The following is a 22,795-nucleotide window of genomic DNA, read 5'->3' on the forward strand; positions in this document are numbered from 1 at the left end:
CCCGCACGCAGCAACAAAGACCCAATGCAGCCAAAAAATAATAAATAAATAAATAAATAAATTTATTTAAAAAAATTATAAAGCATATACACACACACACACACACACACATATATATGATTACTGGCTTTATTGGAGGATGAGAAGATAATGACCTTTGTGGATTTTTTATTTCTTGTGTAGCTATAAGCCAACACCAACACATAAAGTAAGATTGAGAAACTCTATAATAATGCTTTCTCTTCATTGAGAGAAAGGTCTCCTCCATCTATATCATCTGTATGACTGAATTTTCCTGAGATGGGGTGGGGTGAAGAGGCTAGAAATATTCTGAGAGCTATGGGATAAAATGATTTACTTTGAGGGGAAAAGCATGTTATCTGAATATTGTGCTAGGTTCTAGTCTTCTGGCACTTCAGCCCCCTCGATTCCTTAGAAAGGGGCCAACAGTATCTCCAAGCTCCTGGGAATGTGCCTGGAGGAGAAATGGCTAGGCTGGGTGTCCCAATATGTACTCTCCCCTGATCTATCACTAGAAGACATGGACTAAGGCATCTCACACTGCCAAGAAACTTTATTTCCCCAGAATCACAGAATTTAAGAGTCTGAAAACACCCTGAAGACCTGGCCAGTATTTTTAATATTTATTTTTAAGCTATGGAACCCTTTGTGTGTATATATAAACATAACAAGTTGAAAAAATATTGTCTTGACATTTGACATCCTAATCCCTATTAGGGAAGAAACTATTATTGTTTTGGAAAACACCTTGGTAAACATACTTGGGATATGACATCAGCAGGAGCCAGGACCTCAGAGGAGAAAGAAGACAAACTATTCTGGTTGAGAATAGAGAAGGGTCATATGCAAGTTTTTGTTTTTGTTCCTGAATGGGAGGAGGAGAGGTAAGTGAGGAGCAAAAAGAATGGAGAAGGGAGTGAGAGGAACCAGAAATTAAAATAATAATAGCTTAATTTTCTTTCCCTTTCTTCCTTCCTTCCCTTCCCTTCCCTTCCCTTCTCCTTCCTTCCTTCCTCCCTCCCTCCCTTCCTTTCTTCCTTCCTTTTCTCTCCCTCTATCTATCTATCGATCAATCGATTGTACCTGGCCCTGTTGTAATCGTTTTAGTTATATTAACTCATTTCATCCTCAAACCAATCCTGTGAGTAGATATTACTATAGTCTTCATTTTAAATATGAGAAACTGAAGCACAGAAAGGCTAGGTAATTTACCCAGATCCTACAACTAGCAAACATGAGCAGGCAGGGAATAGGTGAAATGGCATCTTAAAAATAATAATGTCTGCTCTTCCATATGAAGTTAATTTGCCTTTTTGCAAAATAAAACTTTTTCTGTTTCCTGAACCCCGCCCACACCCCTACCAAAAATGTCTTCTGTAAAGTCTATAAATATTTTGGGTGATTGAGTTAGCTTCTGATGGAATTCAAAGAAAGAGTCAAGTTCCGTGACTGGGCACAGTACCATTTCAAGGGGTGATGCAGCAGCCTGGGAGACAGAGGAGGCCCCCACTTCCAGGAACTCACCGAAGCTTGGGCAGGGTTTGTACCTTGGAATCGGTGGATTTTAGGCAACTTAACCTGGATCTAAGGGGACAAGGAAAACTCAAATGACATCTGGGAACGCCGGTAGAAACAGCACTCCACTGGCTGGAATTGGGCGGGGACCAGCGCCCTGCCAGGACAGCCTCCCTCCTGCTCCAACAGCAGCCTGTAAGTCACCACATAGACCATCACATTCCACAGATTTAGGACTTCTCTCTTACTGATGAACAAACTGAGAAGGACACTCCCTAAGAGGCTGCAAACTGGATTTTGTTTAATTTTGCCCTGACCAGTGTTTTATAACACCAAGTCACTAGTATTTAAAATGGGGGGATTTTGCATCTTAAAGGTCAGGATTTCCTGCTTGTCTTGAAAATCTGAAAAACTGTGCTGTCTTCCAGCAGAACAACACTTCACCAGAACTGGGGCTCACCATCCACTGTGCGTGGGGCATGAAATTCCCAGAGTGACATGGTCCCGGCTCTGCCTGATTCATCCATTTACTGCCTGATCAAGCGGTGTATTGGAAGCTCCTGAGAGAGCACACAACAGAGTGATTGTCAATGCAGACCTGAACTCAAACCTCTGGCTTCCCTTTTCAGAGCTTTACTGTATCACAGAGATCAGAGACCAGCACCAAAGTTTTTCTTACCAATGTATTCCGGTGTCTAGCACAGTTCTTGGCACGTCAGAAGAACTCAATGCATATTTCTTCGCTCATGGATAGATGGATGGATGGATGGAAGAAAGCTCATAGTGGTCAATGAGCAGAGGGAGGTATACCCCATTTCTCCTCCTACCATTACCACCATCACCAAACAGCCTCACACACAGGCAAGTGTCTCTGTTGACTTTGCCCCTGCAAGACACAGCTGCTTTATCAAGGCCTGAAGCTCCCTACTAGGGAAGAAATGCACCACCCCTTCTTCTTAAGTATCAACTGTTCCAGTCAGTTCCCAGGGTCATGCTTCTCAGACTGGGGACCTGAAGAGGACAAGCGAACCCAAACCAAAAGCAGGGGTGTGGACAACTCAGAGAGTCTTCAAAAGATGGATGGGGCCCAAGGCATCAGACGCTGGGTCATCATGAGAAACCCCAGATCCCAAGGCATAGCCCTGTGCAGCTTAGCTGTTGGCTGGATGGCATTTTAAGCCTTAATTATTATTCTGTTTTATACTTGCAGCCTCAGAGCCTTGCTAGTAAAGTGCTTTCAAATGTTTGGGAAGTCAGTTGCATTCAAGTTTATCCTCTTACTGTTTGGTTGACAGGAACTATTTGTAAATGGAGCACCCTGCCAGTTACCAGCATTTATTTGCAGTTATATCACAAATGTTTTTCAAACTTGTGTTTATCTATAATTTGACACATCAAGAGGACTTTTGCTCTTGGCCCGAGCTCCTGCCAAGGCAAATGGTGATGTGTTAATGTTACTTTCATCAGACCTTCACACACCTAATGGCTGACTCTCATATCTCCCTGGCATCAGGGTTACCCAAACTGATGTTAAGAGAGCAATTGAACACATATGTGACAAACAGGAGAGCCCAAGTAAGAGAAAAGGGGGTGGTGTGGGGGGCAGGCTCTGCTTGGAGTAATGTTTTAAATAAAGGGCTGTTTTCAGAGAAGCTGGCTCTGACATCCACAAAGGCAATTTGGCAAAAGACCTAGTTACTGTCTCATCCACCTCCTTACTGATTATGATGATTGCTCTTTGCTTTGTTGTTAAACTCAGAGCAAGATATGTCGGCACCCGAAAGGCATCTGTTTCACTCGGCTTGCTTACCCACCATTTCAGTTAAGCCCTAGGAAATCCTATCTTGGCCGATTTGTGGAGAAAAGCTCTCCGTTAGAAAGATAAATGCTTTTTGTGATGGATTTTGAAAATCATAGTACTTCATAGCTGGAAGGAGACCCTCACAGATGATCTAGTCCAAAACCCAGCTTATCTAATTCATGTATTCATTCAACAAGTATTTGCCAAGCTCCTTCCACATGCCAGGCACTATTCAACTCGATGGGGAAATATTGAGAACAAAACAGACAAGACTCATCTTTTATGGAGCAAGCAAACAAAGAACATAATTTCAGGGAGTCTTAGTTTCTATGAAGAAGACAAAAGTAGGATAATGTGATAAAGAGTGATTGGAGAAGTGGTTCTTTCAACAGGCAGAGCTGGAGAGGAGGCAATACTGGAGCTGAGATTAAGTGACAAGAAACTGGCCAAGCAAAGATCTTTGGGAAGGCAGACAGAGGAAAGTGCGGGTGCACAGGCTCTGGGAGAGAACAAGTTTCGCATGCTAGAGAACAGAAAGCTGCCCATGAAACGGAAGCTTACAAGGTGAAGTTGGAGAGGAGCAGGGACCAGGTCATGTAGGGGCCTGGGAATGATGATGAGGCAAGAAGAGTAAAGGGACTGGCTGAGTGTCTGTCATATAGTACAGGTCTCTCTCCCCGACTCAGAATGTTTTACCTAACACATGTAGTCCCTAAAACGAAAGCCACCATCCTTTCTCTCATTATATTTTCCCACCAGATATGTGCCCTAGGAGACATCGGATATGGGAAAATATGTCTTGGCACAAGACAGAGAGATTAATATTAACTAATATGTCACTCATATAATGAAAATCACTTGATTAAAACGATCTCTCAGCCTGAGATGTTTTATGTGCTTGTTTCTGCATATGTCTTTTTTTTTTTAGGAGAAGAAAATCTCTATTTCCAGCATTTCCCAAAATTCACCAATTTGTGAGTCATCTTTGGAGCTTATGCCATATCCGTGTCCCATCTTTACTATTTTCTACTTAATATTTTTGTTTAAGCTGACTTACTGTTTTATACTTTTTCCTCCTGCCCCAGTCGATAACATTCATAAAATTATCAGTTTGATGTGATACTTTTTTATTTTATTACATATAAAATAATTATATTTTTAAAGTTTAAGAGTTCTGACTTTTGTACCACCTAAAATCATACCCTCTGGGTAAAATTTTTAGGGAAAAAAACCCACTCCTGTGTCTAACAGGGGCATGGTGTCTCAGAAGGTTAGGGATATAAGCATTCTCTCTCTGTTTCTACCTTTTATTTTTGTTCCTGACATAAACATTTATGCCAACTTTCAATTGCTGCTCTTATCTCAATGATAGAATATACAAAATCTCCAGAATGCCTTGTTTCTGAAAAACATAGGATTCCTAAATGAGAATAAGTAACACAACCACCAACTCTCTTGGAAAGTGCCACCCATAGGTGGTGGCCGTAGAAGAAAAGGGGAGAAGACAGGCATCCCCTCTGAAAAGCCCTATCAAGTGGCAGAGGCACATGCATGCCATGGACCAGGCAGAGCAAAACGTATCCACAGGCAGTATTTGCCAAAACCAAGCTCATTTTAAAAATCATTACTTAAATCTTTATTTAAAAAAAATATTTACATAAGTAAAGAGAATAGTATAGTGACCACTCATGCACCCATCACCCACTTTCAAGAATTATCAACTCACGGCCAACCTTGTTTCCTCTATGCTCACACCCATTGCTTCCTCCCCAATTATTGTAAGGCAATACAATAATTGGATTATTGTAAGGCAAGTCACAGACATTGTTTTATTTTATCTGTAAATATTTCAGTATGTGCCTTTAAAAGGAGCCTGATTTCGACTATAATCACAATAGTCTGATTTTGACTAGAACCACAATACTATAATCACAATACCAGTATCACACTTAACAAAATTAATAATTCTTTAAATATAAAATGGCTAGTGTTCACAACGTATTTTTTTACAGTTGTTTTGTTCAAATCAGGATCCAAACAAGATCCACATAATCCATCTGATTGGTATATTTCATAAGTCATTTTAAATCAATGACACTTCCCCCCACCCAACTTTCCCCTTGCCTTTTTCTTGCAACTTTTTTTAGTGAAAGAAACCAGATCATTGTCCTACAGAACTTCCCGTATTCTGGATCTTTTGTGGTTGCATCCTTGGACTGTGTGTAACATAGTCCTCTGTCCTCCAGTTGTCCTACAAATTGGTGTTCAACTCTACAGGTGCTCTGTCCAAAACAGCAGCCACTCACCACGGGCCTGCTGAGCACCTGAAGTGTGGTTAGTCTGAATGGAGATGTTCTGTAAGTGCAAAATACACACCAGATTCCAAAAAAGTGAAATGTTTCATTAATAATGTTTATCTTGATTATATGTTGAAATAACAGCACCTTGTTTATATTGGGGCTGAATAAAATATATTATTAAATTAATTTCTACCTGTTCCTTTTTATTTATTAATGTGGCAACTAGAAAAATTTTAATTGCATATGTTGCTTACATAGTTCACATAGCCAGTGCTGCTCTAGAGGCTTGGTCAGGTTCAGATTTGATCTTCCAGTGAGAATATTTCATATACTACAAGGGGGTACGTAGAAAGCTGGTTACCTCTCTTTTTTTGTGGTAAGAATGATCGGTGTAGTCAGCCTGATCCATCTATTCTAAAATTACCTATCAGCCTCTCACCTAACAGTTTTAGCAACAATTGATAACTATCGTCTTAATGAGGGTTTCTTGCCCTCTGCACTATTGGCATTTTGGGCAAGATAATTCTTTGTTGGGGCTGCCCTGTGCATTGTAGGATGTATAGCAGCATCCCTAGTCTCTGCCTGCCAGATGCCAATAGCATCTCTCCCTGCCTCCAGTTGTGACAATAAAAATGTCTCTAGATATCGCCAAATATGCCCCGTGGGGCAAAATCACCTTCCCTACCATCCCACCTCCAACCCCAATTTGAAAATCACTGGTCTAGAGCCCTTATCTCAGTGGAGCCAAACACAAATTCAACCTTTTCAGTGAAGTCTTCCCCTAACACCATCTTCCTTCAGCCAAAAATCAACCCCTTCAACTCTGTATTTCCCTAGCACTCTGTGACATTCTAGTAGCATTTATTGCATTACTTTACAATTGTTTGGGTCTGTTCCCTTCCCTAGAACGTGAGCTCCTCAAGGGCAGCCTCCACACCTTTGTATTCATACTGTCTGAAAGAATATCTGAATGTAGGGCTCAATGGATGAAATGCCTAATCAAGGCAAAAGGCCAGAACCTCTGAGTTCCCTGATCCCACTAAGAAAAGCATGACTGCCCATCTGATTGCTCGGGAACCATTTCTGCAGTTTGCCTATTAGAGGGCCCTTGTGTCGAATGTACTGTTTGTGAGAAGAATTTTGGAGTCAGACCTGTCATTATAATTGAGAATTTATTCATTCGTTCAAGAAACATACTGAGCACCAACTACTGGACAAACATTTTTTCCCTCAAAATTAGAGATATGTGAAGAACAAGCCAGAAAAGGTACTCCCTTGAAAAAGCTACATCCTAATGCTAGGGGGATGTGCCTGAGGTGTCAATAAACAAATACACAAATAAATACATAGATAAACAAGATAATCTCAATTTGGGATTATAAGTGTATAAAGAAAATAAACAACATTATATGATAATGAGTACAGAATGGGAAACAACTACTTTTAGACAGAGAAAGAATGAGGTGGAGAAAGCCATGAGCAAAACAGGGAAGGGCATTCCAGGCAGAAGAAAGAGCAAATGCCAGGACTATGCAATAGAAAAGAGCTAGATGTGTTCAAATAACAGATTGCAGGTCAGGGTGACTGGAGCACACTGAGAGGGACATGTGGAACAAGACAGCTCAGAAGCATGGGCAGGACAGTGTAGACCACGGGCAAGTTTTGGATTTTAAGAATGAGAAGAAGGTGTTGAATAGCTTAGGAAATAGATTTGGGGACTTCCCTGGTAGCACAGAGGTTAAGAATCCGCCTGCCAGTGCAGGGTTCGAGCCCTGGTCCGGGAAGATCCCACATGCCGCGGAGCAACTAAGCCCGTGTGCCACAACTACTGAGCCTGGGCTCCAGAGCCCGCGAGCCACAACTACTGAAGCCAGCGCGCCTACAGCCCATGCTCCGCAAGAGAAGCCACCGCAATGAGAAGCCCACGCACGGAGACGAAGAGTAGCCCCCGCTCACTGCAACTAGTGAAAGCCCGCGCACAGCAGCGAAGACCCAATGCAGCCAAAAAATAAAATTAATAAATAAATTTATTAAAAAAAAAAAAGAAAATAGATTTGAATTACACAATTTACGTTTAAAAAATAATAGCTTTATTGAGATATAATCCATGTACTATAAAATTCACCCTTTTTAAAGTGTACTGTTTAGTTTTCAGTGTGTTCACAGAGTTGTGCAGCCATCACCACTATCTAATTTTAGAATATTTTCATTACCTCAAAAAGAAACCCCACTCCCCATTCTCTCTTACCCCCAGACCCTGGCAACTACTGATCTACCTTCTCTGTGGATTTGCCTATTCTATATATTTCACATAAATGAAAACATATAATATGTGGCCTTTTGTGTCTGGTTTCTTTCACTTAGCATAAAGTTTTCAGTGTTCATTCATGTTGTAGCATGTATCAGTACTTTGTTTCTTTTTATGGCTGAATAATACTGCATTCTATGGATATACTACTTTTATTTATCCATTCATCTGTTGATGGACACTTGGGTTGTTTTCACTTTTTGTCTATTATGAAAAGTGCTACTATAAACCTTCGTATAAAAGTTTTTGTGTGGACATTATTGTCATTTCTCTTAGGCATATGACTAAGAATGGAATTATTGAGTCCTGTGGTAACTCTATGCTTAACTTTTCAAGGAATTGCTGGACCATTTTTCCAAAACGACTAAACAATTTCACAATCCCACCAGCAATATATGGTTCACCTCCACGTCCTTGCCAACACCTGTCATTGTTTGTCTTCTTTTAGCCATCTGAGTGGAGTAGAGGAGTATCTCATTGTGATTTTGATTTGCATTTTCATAATGACTAATGATTTGAGGATCTTTCCAAGTACTTCTTGGACATTTTTACATCTCCTTTGAAACAAATGCCCATTCAAACTTTTTGCCCATTTTTAATTGGGTTATCTGTCTTTTTATTTTTGAGTTGGAAGAGTTCTTTATATTTTCTAGCTACAAATCTTTTATTGGATATAATTTGCAAATATTTCTCCTCATTCTGGAAGTTGTCTTTTCACTTTCTTGATGGTATCTTTTGAAGCACAAAAGTTTTTAATTTTGATGAAGTCCTATTTTTTCTTTTGTCCCTTGTGCTTTTGGTGTTATATCTAGTAAGGCTTTGTCTAACCTAAGGTCACAAAAATTTACTCCTGTATTTTCTTGTAAGAGTTTTATTGTTTTAGATCTTACATTTAGGCCTATGATCCACTTGAATTAATTTTTGTATGTTGTGTGAGAAAAAGGTCCCACTTCATCTTTTGCATAAAGTTATCTAGTTGCCCCAACACCATTTGTTGAAAAGATTATTCTTTTCCCATTGAATGGTCTTGGCACCCTTATCAAAAATCAGTTGACAATAAATGTGAGAGTTTATTTATGGATTCTCAATTCTGTTCCATTACCTATATGTCAATCTTATGCCAGTATCACATGGTCTAGATTACTATAGATTTGTAGTAAGTTTTGAAATTGAGAAGTGTGCATCTCCCACTTTTGTTCTTTTTCAAGATAATTTTGGTTATCCTGGTTCTCTTATACTTCCACAAGAATTTTAGGCTCAGCTTTTCAATTTCTGAAAGGAAGGCAACCAAAATTTTGATAGAAATAGTGTTGAATCTGAAAATTAATTTGGGGAGTACTGCCATCGTTAAGTCTTTCAAACCAAGAAAATAGGATGATTTCCCTTTTATTTATGTCTTCTTCAATTTCTTTCGACAATGTTTTGTGATTTTCAGTATACATGTTTTGCACGTCTTTTGTTAAGATTATTCATAAGTATTTTATTCTTTTTGATGCTATTGGAAATGGAATTTTAAACATTTCATTTTGGATTGTTCATTAGTGTACAGAAATACAATTGATTTTCATATACTGATCACATACCTACAATCTTGCTGAACTCATTTACTAGTTCTATAGTGTGTGTGTCTTTTTTTTTTTTTTTTTTTTGCCTAATTGCCTTGGCTAGAATTCCTATAACAGTGTTGAATAGAAGTGGAAAGAGTGGGCGTATTTCTCTTGTGCATTACCTTAGAGGTAAAGTTTTAAGTCTCTCACTATTAGGTATGATTTAGAAGTGTGTATTTTACAGATGTCCTTTATCAAGTTGAAGAAATTACCTTTGATTGCTACTTTGTTAGGTATTTTTATCATAAAAGGGTATATAGTATTTTGTCAATGGCTTTTTGGAGTCAATAGTATTACCGTATGTTTTTTGTTATTTATTCTTTTAATATGATGTATTACATTGATTGACTTTACTATGTTGATTCAATTTTGTATTTGCATTCTTGGGACAAGTCTCACTTGGTCATGGTTGTATAATCCTTTAAATATGTTGCTAGATTCAGCTTGCTAGTATTTTGTTAAGGATTTTTGCATTTATATTCATAAGGGATATTGGTCTGTGGTTTTCTTGTGATGCCTTTGTCTGGTTTTGGTATCAGAGTAATACTGGTTCCATAGAATATATTAGGCAGTGTTCCCTCTTGTTCTATTTTTTTCTAAGAGTTTGCAAAGGATTAGTATTCTTTTTTAGACATCTGGTAGATTTCAGTAGTGAAACCATCTGGGCCTGGGTTTCTCTTTGTGAGAGTTTTTTTTTTTTTATTACTAATTCATTCTATTTACTTATTATAGGTCTGTTCAGATTGTCTATTTCTTCTTGAGTCAGTTTTGGTAGTTTGTGTCTTTTTAGGAATTTGTCCATTTTTCCTGTGTTATCTATTTTGTTAGCATACAATAGTTCATACTATTCCCTTATAATACTTTTTATTTCTGTAAGTTCAGTAGTGATGTCCTCTCTTTCTCTCCTGAGTTGAGTAATTTGAGTCTTTCTTTTTTTTCTCTTGTTCAGTCCGGCTAAAAGTTTGTCAATTTTATTGATTTTTTCAAAGAATCAACTTTTGGTTTCATGGAGTTTTTTTCTATTGTTTTCTAATATTTTTTTCACTACCTTCCACACTCATCTGAATTATTTTCTTCCTTCTGCTAGCTTTGGGTTTAGTTTGCTGTATTTTTGTAGTTTCTGAAAGTGGCAGTTTAGGCTATTGATTTAAGATCTTTTTTAATATAAGAAGTTACATGTAAAATTTCTATCTAAGCACTACTTTTGCTTTATCCCATAAGTTTTAGAATGCTCTATTTTCATTTTCATTAATCTCAAAGTCTTTTCTTATTTCTCTTGTGATTTCTTCTCTAACCCATTGTCTATTTTAAGAGCATGCTGTATAATTTCCACATATTTGTGAATTCCCCAAATTTCCTTCTGTTATTAATTTTTAATTTCAATCTATCATGGTTTGAGAACATACTTTGTATGTTTTAAATCCTTCTAACATTTTTTTGGCTTGTTTTGTGGCTTAAAGTATGGTTTATCCTAGAGGATGCTTCATGTGTGCTTGAGAAGAATGTCTGTTCTACAGCTGTTGAGTGTTCTATAAATATGTTAAGTGTCTAGTTGGCTTATAGTGTTATTCAAATCTTCTATTTCCTTTGATTTTCTATATGGTTGTTCTAGCTATTATTGAATGTAGGGTATTGAAGTCTCCAATTATTATTGTTCAATTGTCTATTTCTCCTTCCACTTCTGTCAGTTTTTGCTTCATGTATTTTCAGCTCTGTTGTTAGGTGATATGTTTGTAATTTTTATGTATTTTTCCTTATGGATTGACACCTTTGTCATTACAAAATCTCCTTCTCTGTTTCTATGACACTTCTTGTCTTAAAGTCTATTTTGTCTCATTTTAGGATAGTCTTCCCCCCATCCCCATCCCCAGTTATCTTTGGTTATTCTTTGCATGGTATCTCTTTTTATATCATTTTTTCTATCTATTTATGTATTTGAAGCTAAATATGTCTCTTTTAGACAGAATACAGTTGGACAATGTTTTATAAAATCCATTTGCCAATCTCTGCCTCTTGATTAGAGTGTTTAGTTCATTTTGCTATTTGTTTTCTATGTTTTATATCTTTTTTGTTCCTCTAGTCCTCTGTTATTTCCTTCTTTTGTGTAAAATAGATATTTGCTAGTATACCATTTTAATTCCCTTGAGATACACACACACACACACACACACACACACACACACGCATTCACACACACACACGACTTTGAGATTAATGAAAATGAAAACACAGAATCCCAAAATTTACAGGATGAAGTGAAAGCAGTACTTAGATAGAAATTTTACCTATAACTCCTTATATTAAAAAAGATCTTAAATCAATAGCCCAAACTGCCGTTTGAGAAACTACAATATATATTTGTGTATATATATATATCTTCAACTTTATAAGGAAGAAGGGATATTTATTTGGAATGGTCTCTCTTTGCCCTCTTTGTACTTTATTCAAACAAAATTATTAAAATAATAATTTATAACCAGATAATTAAGAATTGATTACATTATGCCTGCATCCATTGTTTATAAATGTACATAACAGTGTGTCACTTTTTTTTTTTTAGCTGTGCCGCGCAGCTTGTGGGATCATAGTTCCCCAACCAGGGATTGAACCTGGGCCCTGGCAGTGAAAGTGCCAAGTCCTAACCACTGGACCGCCAGGGAATTTCTACTGTGTATCTCTCAGATGCTTTGGTTAACAGGAAAAAAAGCAGTCCTTCATAAAATGCAATATTTTCACACAAATTTGTGTACTATTTAAGTTTATTAGCCATGGCAACTTAAACTTAAGCAACACAGTAAGTACTTATTATATTCACATGCAAAGGAAAATGCATGAACCGCCTAAACGATATAGCATTAAAAAAAATTAACATTCACTTCCAACTATTCTGTGGCTATTAACATCATGTGGTGCCTTTAAAGGTCAAAAACAATAAGCTGTCTAGAAATATTCAGAATAGTAATAGTATTACATTGTGAATTTTATTTTCAAATTTAGGTCAATAAGAAGGAAAATAATAAAGTTAAGTAGTCAAAAGAAGTATCTAAAAAAGGATAGTCATTTATATATACAGAGGATTTGAACAGTACATATTCACTTCCAGTTGATTCAATCCTATCTACACATTTAAAATAGAAAATACATCTTTTTTTTTTTTTTTTTTTTTTTTGGCCATGCTGCGAGGCTTGCAGGATCTTAGTTCCCCAACCAGGGACTGAACCCCAGCCATCTCAGTGAAAGTGCTGAGTCCTAACCACTGGATCATCAGGGAATCCCCAAAATACATCTTAATTGTCAAGAAGCTGAAGACATTTAGCACCAGGAAAGGAACTTTACTTAGCCTTTGATCATGACCTCAATTTCTTGACATAGGAAAAGAAATTTTATGAAATCTCTATGTATTTATCACTATCAAAAGAATTAATTTTGAAAAGTAACTGCTACATATCATCAATTCACAAGCAATTCAAAGGGAAGAAAAGCTTAAAACTGGGACTACTTGATATTGCGCGCAGCTCTCCTACGGTGGTCTGTTTTCATCTCCTTCAAGGCTTGCTCCAATTGCTGAACCAAATGGAGCAGGGTGGCTGGGTGTGTCTGCAGAACTTGGGTGTTATGATCTCCATTCTATTAAGGTGTAGCTTTATAGCCGCTGTTGGTTTAATCTGTTGCCTGAGGCTTCTGCTTGCAAGCTGTACATCCAGTCGCCATTCAAGGGCTGTGGTAACTGGGGAGGTCTGGTGCTGATTCACTCAGGATAGTTCTGATCTCCTTTCTGTTGTCCAGATAAAGCTGAAGCAAGAGTTTGTTCAATTCTTCAGAGAATCCCAGAACAAAAACAGTCTTGGAAATCCAGTTCAGAAATCATAAGCTTTGAATTTTCAGGGAGGAGGTATATTAATTCTTCCACACCATGTTGGACAGTGTCACTACTCACGCTGAGCTTTCTCGCAGCACCTTCGTAGATCTTGCAGTTCGAGCCTCACCTCGGGAACTCCACCACAATTCGCCCAAACTCAGAGACCACCGTGCTGTCCACTTGAGGCAGGACGGCCAGGTGCTCCTTGTGTTCCTCCGACAGGTCCAGTGGCATCTTCACCGGGTGGCCGATTTCATCCTTATTTTTTTTAAGTTAGTGGTTGCCCTGGCATCTTAACTTAAAACAATTTAGTTCAGATTAATACCAACTTATTTTCAATAGTATATGAAAAAACTGCTCAAATAAATAAAATTCCTTTCCCCTTCTTCATGCTATTATTGCCATACAAATCACATGTTTACACATTATAAGCCCATCAATAGTTTTATAATTATTGCTTTATGCAGTGTTTTTAAAATCAGATAATAGAAAAAAAGAGTTAGAAACAAAAATTCATTTATACTTTCTTTTATATAATATTTATCTATGTAAATGGTAACTATGCAGTTACCTTTACTGGTGCTCTCTAAATCTTGTGAATTCAGTTTACTGTCTAGTGTCCTTTTATTTCAGCCTGAAGGACTTCCTTTAGTATTTCTTGTAGGGCAGGTCTGCTAGTAATAAATTCTCTGTTTTTATTTTTCTGAGAATTACTTAATTTCTCCTCTGTTACTGAAGGATAATTTTCTGCTTATAGATTTCCTAATAGATAGTCTTTGTTTTGACACTTTGAATATGTCATCTCACTGCTTTCTGGCCTCCAAAATTCTGAAGAGAAATCAGTTTTAATTATTACTGAAGATCTCTAGAACATGATTGGTTGTTTTTCTCTTGCTACTTTCAAGATTTTCTCTTTGTCTTTCAATAGTTTCACTATGATATATTTAGGTGTATATCTCTTTGAGGTTTTCCTACTTGGATTCATTGAGCCTCTTGAATATGTAGATTAATGGTTTTCACCAAATTTGAGATTTTGGCTATTGTTTATTCAAATATTCTTTCTTCCCCTTTCTCTTTCTCCTCTCCTTCTAGGATTCCCATTACATGTATATTGGTAGGTTTGATGTTTCCTACAAGATTCTGAGGCTCTGTTCATTTTTCTTCATTCTTTTTCCTTTCTGTTCCTCAAAATAGTTAATCTTAATTGATGTATCTTCAAGTTTACTGATTCTTTCTTTTGCTGGCTGAAATATGCTCTTGAGCTCCTCTACTGAATTTTTCATTTAAGTTATTTTATTTTTCAACTCCAGGATTTTTATTTTTTAAATTAATTTCTACCTCTATATGGATATTCTTTATTTTGGAAATATCATTTTTATAGTTTACTTTTTACACGGCTTCTTTTATTTCTTTGAACTTTTTATAGTAGCTGCTTTAAGGTATTTATCCAGTAAGCCCAATGTCTGAGATTCCTCAGGGACAGTTTGTATTGACTTCTTTTTTTCTTGTATATGAGCTGTACTTTCCTGTTTCTTTGCATATATTATAATTTTGTGGAAAACTGAACATTTAAAATAAGATATGTAACAACTCTGGAAATCAGATACTACTCTCCTCCCAGAGTTTCTCATTGTTGCTGTTCACTTAGTAACATTTCAGAATTAATTCTGTGAAGTCTGTATTCTTTTTTTTTTTTTCAAACATCTTTATTGAAGTATAATTGCCTTACAATAGTGTGTTAGCATCTGCTTTATAACAAAGTGAATCTGTTATACATATACAATATGTTCCCATTTCTCTTCCCTCTTGCATCTCCCTCCCTCCCACCCTCCCCATCCCACCCCTCTAGGTGGTCACAAAGCACCGAGCTGATCTCCCTGTGCTATGCGGCTGCTTCCCACTAGCTATCTATTTTACATTTGGTAGTGTATATATGTCCATGACACTCTCTTACCCTGTCACATCTCACCCCACCCCCTCCCCATATCCTCAAGTCCATTCTCTAGTAGGTCTGTGTCTTTATTCCCGTCTTGCCACTAGGTTCTTCATGGCCTTTTTTTTTTTTTTCCCTTAGATTCCATATATATGTGTTAGCATACTGTATTTGTTTTTCTCTTTCTGACTTACTTCACTCTGTATGACAGACTCTAACTCCATCCACCTCATTACAAATACCTCCATTTCATTTCTTTTTATGGCTGAGTAATATTCCATTGTATATATGTGCCACGTCTTCTTTATCCATTCATCTGTCGATGGACATTTAGGTTGCTTCCATGTCCTGGCTATTGTAAATAGAGCTGCAATGAACATTTTGGTACATGACTCTTTTTGACCTATGGTTTTCTCAGGGTATATGCCCAGTAGTGGGATTGCTGGGTCGTATGGTAGTTCTATTTGTAGTTTTTTAAGGAACCTCCATACTGTTCTCCATAGTGGCTGTATCAATTTACATTCCCACCAACAGTGCAAGAGTGTTCCCTTTCCTCCACACCCTCTCCAGCATTTATTGTTTCTAGATTTTTTGATGATGGCCATTCTGACCGGTGTGAGATGATATCTCATTGTAGTTTTGATTTGCATTTCTCTAATGATTAATGATGTTGAGCATTCTTTCATGTGTCTGTAGGCCATCTGTATATCTTCTTTGGAGAAATGTCTATTTAGATCTTCTGCCCATTTTTGGATTGGGTTGTTCGTTTTTTTGTTATTGAGCTGCATGAGCTGCTTGTAAATCTTGGAGATTAATCCTTTGTCAGTTGCTTCATTTGCAAATATTTTCTCCCATTCTGAGGGTTGTCTTTTGGTCTTGTTTATGGTTTCCTTTGCTGTGCAAAAGCTTTTCAGTTTCATTAGGTCCCATTTGTTTATTTGTGTACTTATTTCCATTTCTCTGGGAGCTGGGTCAAAAAGAATCTTGCTGTGATGTATGTCATAGAGTGTTCTGCCTATGTTTTCCTCTAAGAGTTTGATAGTGTCTGCCCTTACACTTAGGTCTTTAATCCATTTTGAGTTTATTTTTGTGCATGGTGTCAGGGAGTGTTCTAATTTCATACTTTTACATGTTCCTGTCCAATTTTCCCAGCACCACTTATTGAAGAGGCTGTCTTTTCTCCACTGTATATGCTTGCCTCCTTTATCAAAGATAAGTTGACCATATGTGTGTGGGTTTATCTCTGGGCTTTCTATCCTGTTCCATTGATCTATATTTCTGTTTTTGTGCCAATACCAAACTGTCTTGATTACTGAAGCTTTGTAATATAGTCTGAAGTCAGGGAGCCTGATTCCCCCAGCTCCATTTTTCGTTCTCAAGATTGCTTTGGCTATTCGGGGTCTTTTGTGTTTCCATACAAATTGTGAAATTTTTTGTTCTAGTTCTGTGAAAAATGCCAGTGGTAGTTTGATAGGGATTGCATTGAATCTGTAGATTGCTTTGGGTAGTAGAGACATTTTCACAATGTTGATTCTTCCAATCCAGGAACATGGTATATCTCTCCATCTATTTGTATCATCTTTAATTTCTTTCATCAGTGTCTTATAATTTTCTGCATACAGGTCTTTTGTCTCCTTAGGTAGGTTTATTCCTAGATATTTTATTCTTTTTGTTGCAATGGTAAATGGGAGTGTTTTCTTAATTTCACTTTCAGATTTTTCGTCATTAGTGTATAGAAATGCAAGAGATTTCTGTGCATTAATTTTGTATCCTGCTACTTTACCAAATTCATTGATTAGCTCTAGGAGTTTTCTGGTAGCCTCTTTAGGATTCTCTATGTATAGTATCATGTCATCTGCAAATAGTGACAGCTTTACTTCTTCTTTTCCGATTTGGATTCCTTTTATTTCTTTGTCTTCTCTGATTGCTGTGGCTAGGACTTCCAGAACTATGTTGAATAATAGTGGTGAGAGTGGGCAACCTTGTCTTGTTCCTGATCTTAGTGGAAATGGTTTCAGTTTTTCACCATTGAGGACAATGTTGGCTGTGGGTTTGTCATATATGGCCTTTATTATGTTGAGGAAAGTTCCCTCTATGCCTACTTTCTGCAGGGCTTTTATCATAAATGGGTGTTGAATTTTGTCAAAAGCTTTCTCTGCATCTATTGAGATGATCATATGGTTTTTCTCCTTCAATTTGTTAATATGGTGTATCACATTGATTGATTTGCGTATATTGAAGAATCCTTGCATTCCTGGGATAAACCCCACTTGATCATGGTGTATGATCCTTTTAATGTGCTGTTGGATTCTGTTTGCTAGTATTTTGTTGAGGACTTTTGCATCTATGTTCATCAGTGATATTGGCCTGTAGTTTTCTTTCTTTGTGACATCTTTGTCTGGTTTTGGTATCAGGGTGATGGTGGCCTCGTAGAATGAGTTTGGGAGTGTTCCTCCCTCTGCAATATTTTGGAAGAGTTTGAGAAGGATAGGTGTTAGCTCTTCTCTAAATGTTTGATAGAATTCGCCTGTGAAGCCATCTGGTCCTGGGCTTTTGTTTGTTGGAAGGTTTTTAATCACAGTTTCAATTTCAGTGCTTGTGATTGGTCTGTTCATATTTTCTATTTCTTCCTGGTTCAGTCTCGGCAGTTTGTGCATTTCTAAGAATCTGTCCATTTCTTCCAGGTTGTCCATTTTATTGGCATATAGTTGCTTGTAGTAATCTCTCATGATCTTTTGTATTTCTGCAGTGTCAGTGGTTACTTCTCCTTTTTCATTTCTAATTCTATTGATCTGAGTCTTCTCCCTTTTTCTCTTGATGAGTCTGGCTAATGGTTTATCAATTTTGTTTATCTTCTCAAAGAACCAGCTTTTAGTTTCATTGATTTTTGCTATTGTTTCCTTCATTTCTTTTTCATTGATTTCTGACCTGATCTTTATAATTTCTTTCCTTCTGCTGGCTTTGGGGTTTTTTTGTTCTTCTTTCTCTAATTGCTTTAGGTGCAAGGTTAGGTTGTTTATTCGAGATGTTTCCTGTTTCTTGAGGTAGGCTTGTATTGCTATAAACTTCCCTCTTAGCACTGCTTTTGCTGTGTCCCATAGGTTTTGGGTCGTCGTGTCTCCATTGTCATTTGTTTCTAGGTATTTTTTGATTTCCCCTTTGATTTCTTCAGTAATCACTTCGTTATTAAGTAATGTATTGTGTAGCCTCCATGTGTTTGTATTTTTTACAGATCTTTTCCCGTAATTGATATCTAGTCTCATAGCATTGTGGTCGGAAAAGATACTTGATACGATTTCAATTTTCTTAAATTTACCAAGGCTTGATTTGTGACCCAAGATATGATCTATCCTGGAGAATGTTCCATGAGCACTTGAGAAAAATGTGTATTCTGTTGTTTTTGGGTGGAATGTCCTATAAATATCAATTAAGTCCATATTGTTTAATGTATCATTTAAAGCTTGTGTTTCCTTATTTATTTTCATTTTGGATGATCTGTCCATTGGTGAAAGTGGGGTGTTAAAGTCCCCTACTATGATTGTGTTGCTGTCAATTTCCCCTTTCATGGCTGTTAGTATTTGCCTTATGTATTGAGGTGCTCCTATGTTGGGTGCATAAATATTTACAATTGTTATACCTTCCTCTTGGATCGATCCCTTGATCATTATATAGTGTCCTTCTTTGTCTCTTGTAATAGTCTTTATTTTAAAGTCTATTTTGTCTGATATGAGAATTGCTACTCCAGCTTTCTTTTGATTTCCATTTGCATGGAATATCTTTTTCCATCCCCTCACTTTCAGTCTGTATGTGTCCCTAGGTCTGAAGTGGGTCTCTTGTAGACAGCATATGTATGGGTCTTGTTTTTGTATCCATTCAGCCAGCCTGTGTCTTTTGGTGGGAGCATTTAATCCATTTACATTCAAGGTAATTATCGATATGTATGTTCCTATTCCCATTTTCTTAAATGTATTGGGTTTGTTATTGTAGGTGTTTTCCTTCTCTTGTGTTTCTTGCCTAGAGAATTTCCTTTAGCATTTGTTGTAAAGCTGGTTTGGTGGTGCTGAACTCTCTCAGCTTTTGCTTGTCTGTAAAGGTTTTAATTTCTCCATCGAATCTGAATGAGATCCTTGCTGGGTAGAGTAATCTTGGTTGTAGGTTTTTCTCCTTCATGACTTTAAGTATATCCTGCCACTCCCTTCTGGCTTGCAGAGTTTCTGCTGAGAGATCAGATGTTAACCTTATGGGGATTCCCTTGTGTGTTATTTGTTTTTTTTCCCTTGCTGCCTTTAATATGTTTTCCTTATATTTAATTTTTGACAGTTTGATTAATATGTGTCTTGGCGTGTTCCTCCTTGGGTTTATCCTGTATGGGACTCTCTGTGCTTCCAGGACTTGATTAACTATTTCCTTTCCCATATTAGGGAAGTTTTCAACTATAATCTCTTCAAAAATTTTCTCAGTCCCTTTCTTTTTCTCTTCTTCTTCTGGTACCCCTATAATTCGAATGTTGGCACGTTTAATGTTGTCCCAGAGGTCCCTGAGACTGTCCTCAGTTCTTTTCATTCTTTTTTCTTTATCCTGCTCTGTAGTAGTTATTTCCACCATTTTATCTTCCAGGTCACTTATCCTTTCTTCTGCCTCAGTTATTCTACTATTGATCCCATCTAGAGTATTTTTAATTTCATTTATTGTGTTTTTCATCATTGCTTGGTTCCTCTTTAGTTCTTCTACATCCTTGTTAAATGTTTCTTGCATTTTGTCTATTCTATTTCCAAGATTTTGGATCATCCTTACTATCATTATTCTGAATTCTTTTTCAGGTAGACTACCTATTTCCTCTTCATTTGTTAAGTCCAGTGTGTTTTGAGCCTGCTCCTTCATCTGCTGTGTGTTTTTCTGTCGTCTCATTTTGCCTATCTTACTGTGTTTGGGGTCTCCTTTTCACAGGCTGCAGGTTCGTAGTTCCCGTTGTTTTTGGTATCTGTCCCCAGCGGCTAAGGTTGGTTCAGTGGGTTGTGTAGGCTTCCTGGTGGAGGGAACTAGTGCCTGAGTTCTGGTGGATGAGGCTAGATCTTGTCTTTCTGGTGGGCACGTCCACGTCTGGTGGTGTATTTTGTGGTGTCTGTGGCCTTATTATGATTTTAGGCAGCCTCTCTGCCAATGGATGGGGTTGTGTTCCTGTCTAGCTAGTTGTTTGGCATAGGATGTCCAGCACTGTAGCTTGCTGGTCGTTGAGTGAAGCTGGGTCTTGATGTTGAGATGGAGATCTCTGGGAGATTTTTGCCGTTTGGTATTACGTGGAGCTGGGAGGTCTCTTGTGGACCAGTGTTCTGAAGTTGGCTCTCCCACCTCAGAGGCACGGCCCTGATGCCTGGCTGGAGCACCAAGAGCCTTTCGTCCACACGGCTCAGAGTAAAAGGGAGAAAAAGTAGAAAGAAAGAAAGAAAGAGGCTATAATATAGTGAAGTAAAATAAAGCTATTGTAAAGCAAAGCTATACAGACAAAATCTCACCCAGAAGCATATACATATACACTCACAAAAAAAAGGAAAAGGGGAAAAATTAATATCTCCTGCTCCCAGAGTCCCCCTCCTGAATTTGGGCTGATTCGTTGTCTATTCAGGTATTCAGCAGATGCAGGCACATCAAGTTGTTTGTGGAGCTTTAATCCGCTGCTTCTGAGGCTGCTGGGAGAGATTTCCCCTTCTCTTCCCTGTTCGCACAGCTCCTGGGGTTCAGCTTTGGATTTGGACCCGCCTCTGCGTGTAGGTCGCCTGACGGCGTCTGTTCCCCGCCCAGACAGGACGGGGTTAAAGGAGCAGCTGCTTCGGGGGCTCTGGCTCACCCAGGCCGCGGGGAGGGAGCGGTACGGAGGAGGCGGGGCGAGCCTGCGGCGGCCGAGGCCGGCGTGACGTTGCACCAGCTCGAGGCGCGCAGTGCGTTCTCCCGGGGATGTTGTCCCCGGATCCCGGGACCCCGGCAGTGGCGGGCTGCACAGGCTCCCGGGAGGGGAGGTGTGGAGAGTGACCTGTGCTCACACACAGGCTTTTTGGAGGCGGCAGCAGCAGCCCCAGCGTCTCACGCCCGTCTCTGGGGTCCGCGCTGATCGCCGTGGCTCGCGCCCTTCTCTGGAGCTCGTTTAGGCGGCGCTCTGAATCCCCTCTCCTTGCGCGCAGCGAAACAAAGAGGCAAGAAAAAGTCTCTTGCCTCTTCGGCAGCTGCAGACCTTTTCCCGGTCTCCCTCCCGGCTAGCTGTGGTGCGCCAACCCCTTCAGGCTGTGTTCACGCCGCCAGCCCCAGTCCTCTCCCTGCAATCCGACCGCAGCCCGAGCCTCAGCTCCCAGCCCTGCCCGCCCCGGCGGGGGAGCAGACAAGCCTCTCGGGCTGGTGAGCGCCGCTCGGCGCCGAGCCTCTGTGCGGGAGTCTCTCCGATTTTCCCTCTGCGCCCCTGTTGCTGTGGGATCCGCACTGATAGCCGCGGCTTGCGCCCTTCTCTGGAGTTCGTTTAGGCGGCGCTCTGAATCCCCTCTCCTTGCCCGCCGCGAATCAAAGAGGCAAGAAAAAGTCTCTTGCCTCTTCGGCAGCTGCAGACTTTTTCCCCGGACTCCCTCCGGGCTAGCTGTGGTGCGCTAACCCCTTCAGGCTGTGTTCACGCTGCCAGCCCCAGTCCTCTCCCTGCGATCCGACCGAAGCCCGAGCCTCAGCTCCCAGCCCCGCCCGCCCCGGCGGGGGAGCAGACAAGCCTCTCGGGCTGGTGAGTGCTGCTCGGCGCCGAGCCTCTGTGCGGGAACCTCTCCGCTTTGCCCTCCGCACCTCTGTGGCTGCGCTCTCCTCCGTGGCTCTGAAGCTTCCCCCCTCCGCCCCCCGCAGTCTCCGCCCGCGAAGGGGCTCCTAGTGCGTGGAAACCTTTCCTCCTTCACGGCTCCCTCCCACTGGTGCAGGTGCCGTCCCTATTCTTTTGTCTCTGTTATTTCTTTTTTCTTTTGCCCTACCCAAGTACGGGGGGAGTTTCTTGCCTTTTTGGAGGTCGGACGTTTTCTGCCAGCGTTCACTGGGTGTTCTGTAGGAGCAGTTCCACGTGTAGGTGTATTTCTACTGTATCTGTGGGAAGGAATGTGATCTCCGCGTCTTACTCTTCCGCCATCTTCTCTCCCTCCTCGAAGTCTGTATTCTTTATTGTGTGGGACCGCTGAAGTCTCTACTTGGTTAGCTTAGTGTTCAACTAATGATTGGACAGAGATTTCCTTAAATGCCTTGAAATAGTATGTCTCTCAGCCTTCACCAGAGGTTCTGTGTGTTTGTTGGGGCATTCTGTCAACACTAAAACAGGCAGTTGACAACTCTGCCTTAGCCTTCACTTACTGATTGTGCAGATCATCAGGGTCAGACAGATGTGTGATTGGGGTCTTCTCATGTCTTTCCTGGGCATGTGTACTGCCCTTCACATATGC

General features: G+C 39.4%; 1 pseudogene; it reads right to left on the minus strand.

Moving 5' to 3' along the window:
* Positions 1 to 13,047: 13,047 nt before the first annotated feature.
* On the minus strand, positions 13,048 to 13,645 carry LOC103012369 (COMM domain-containing protein 2-like; annotated as a pseudogene).
* Between the last annotated feature and the right edge of the window lie 9,150 nt (positions 13,646 to 22,795).

The sequence above is a fragment of the Balaenoptera acutorostrata genome, chromosome 2 (assembly GCF_949987535.1).
Source record: "Balaenoptera acutorostrata chromosome 2, mBalAcu1.1, whole genome shotgun sequence".
Classification (NCBI taxonomy): domain Eukaryota; kingdom Metazoa; phylum Chordata; class Mammalia; order Artiodactyla; family Balaenopteridae; genus Balaenoptera; species Balaenoptera acutorostrata.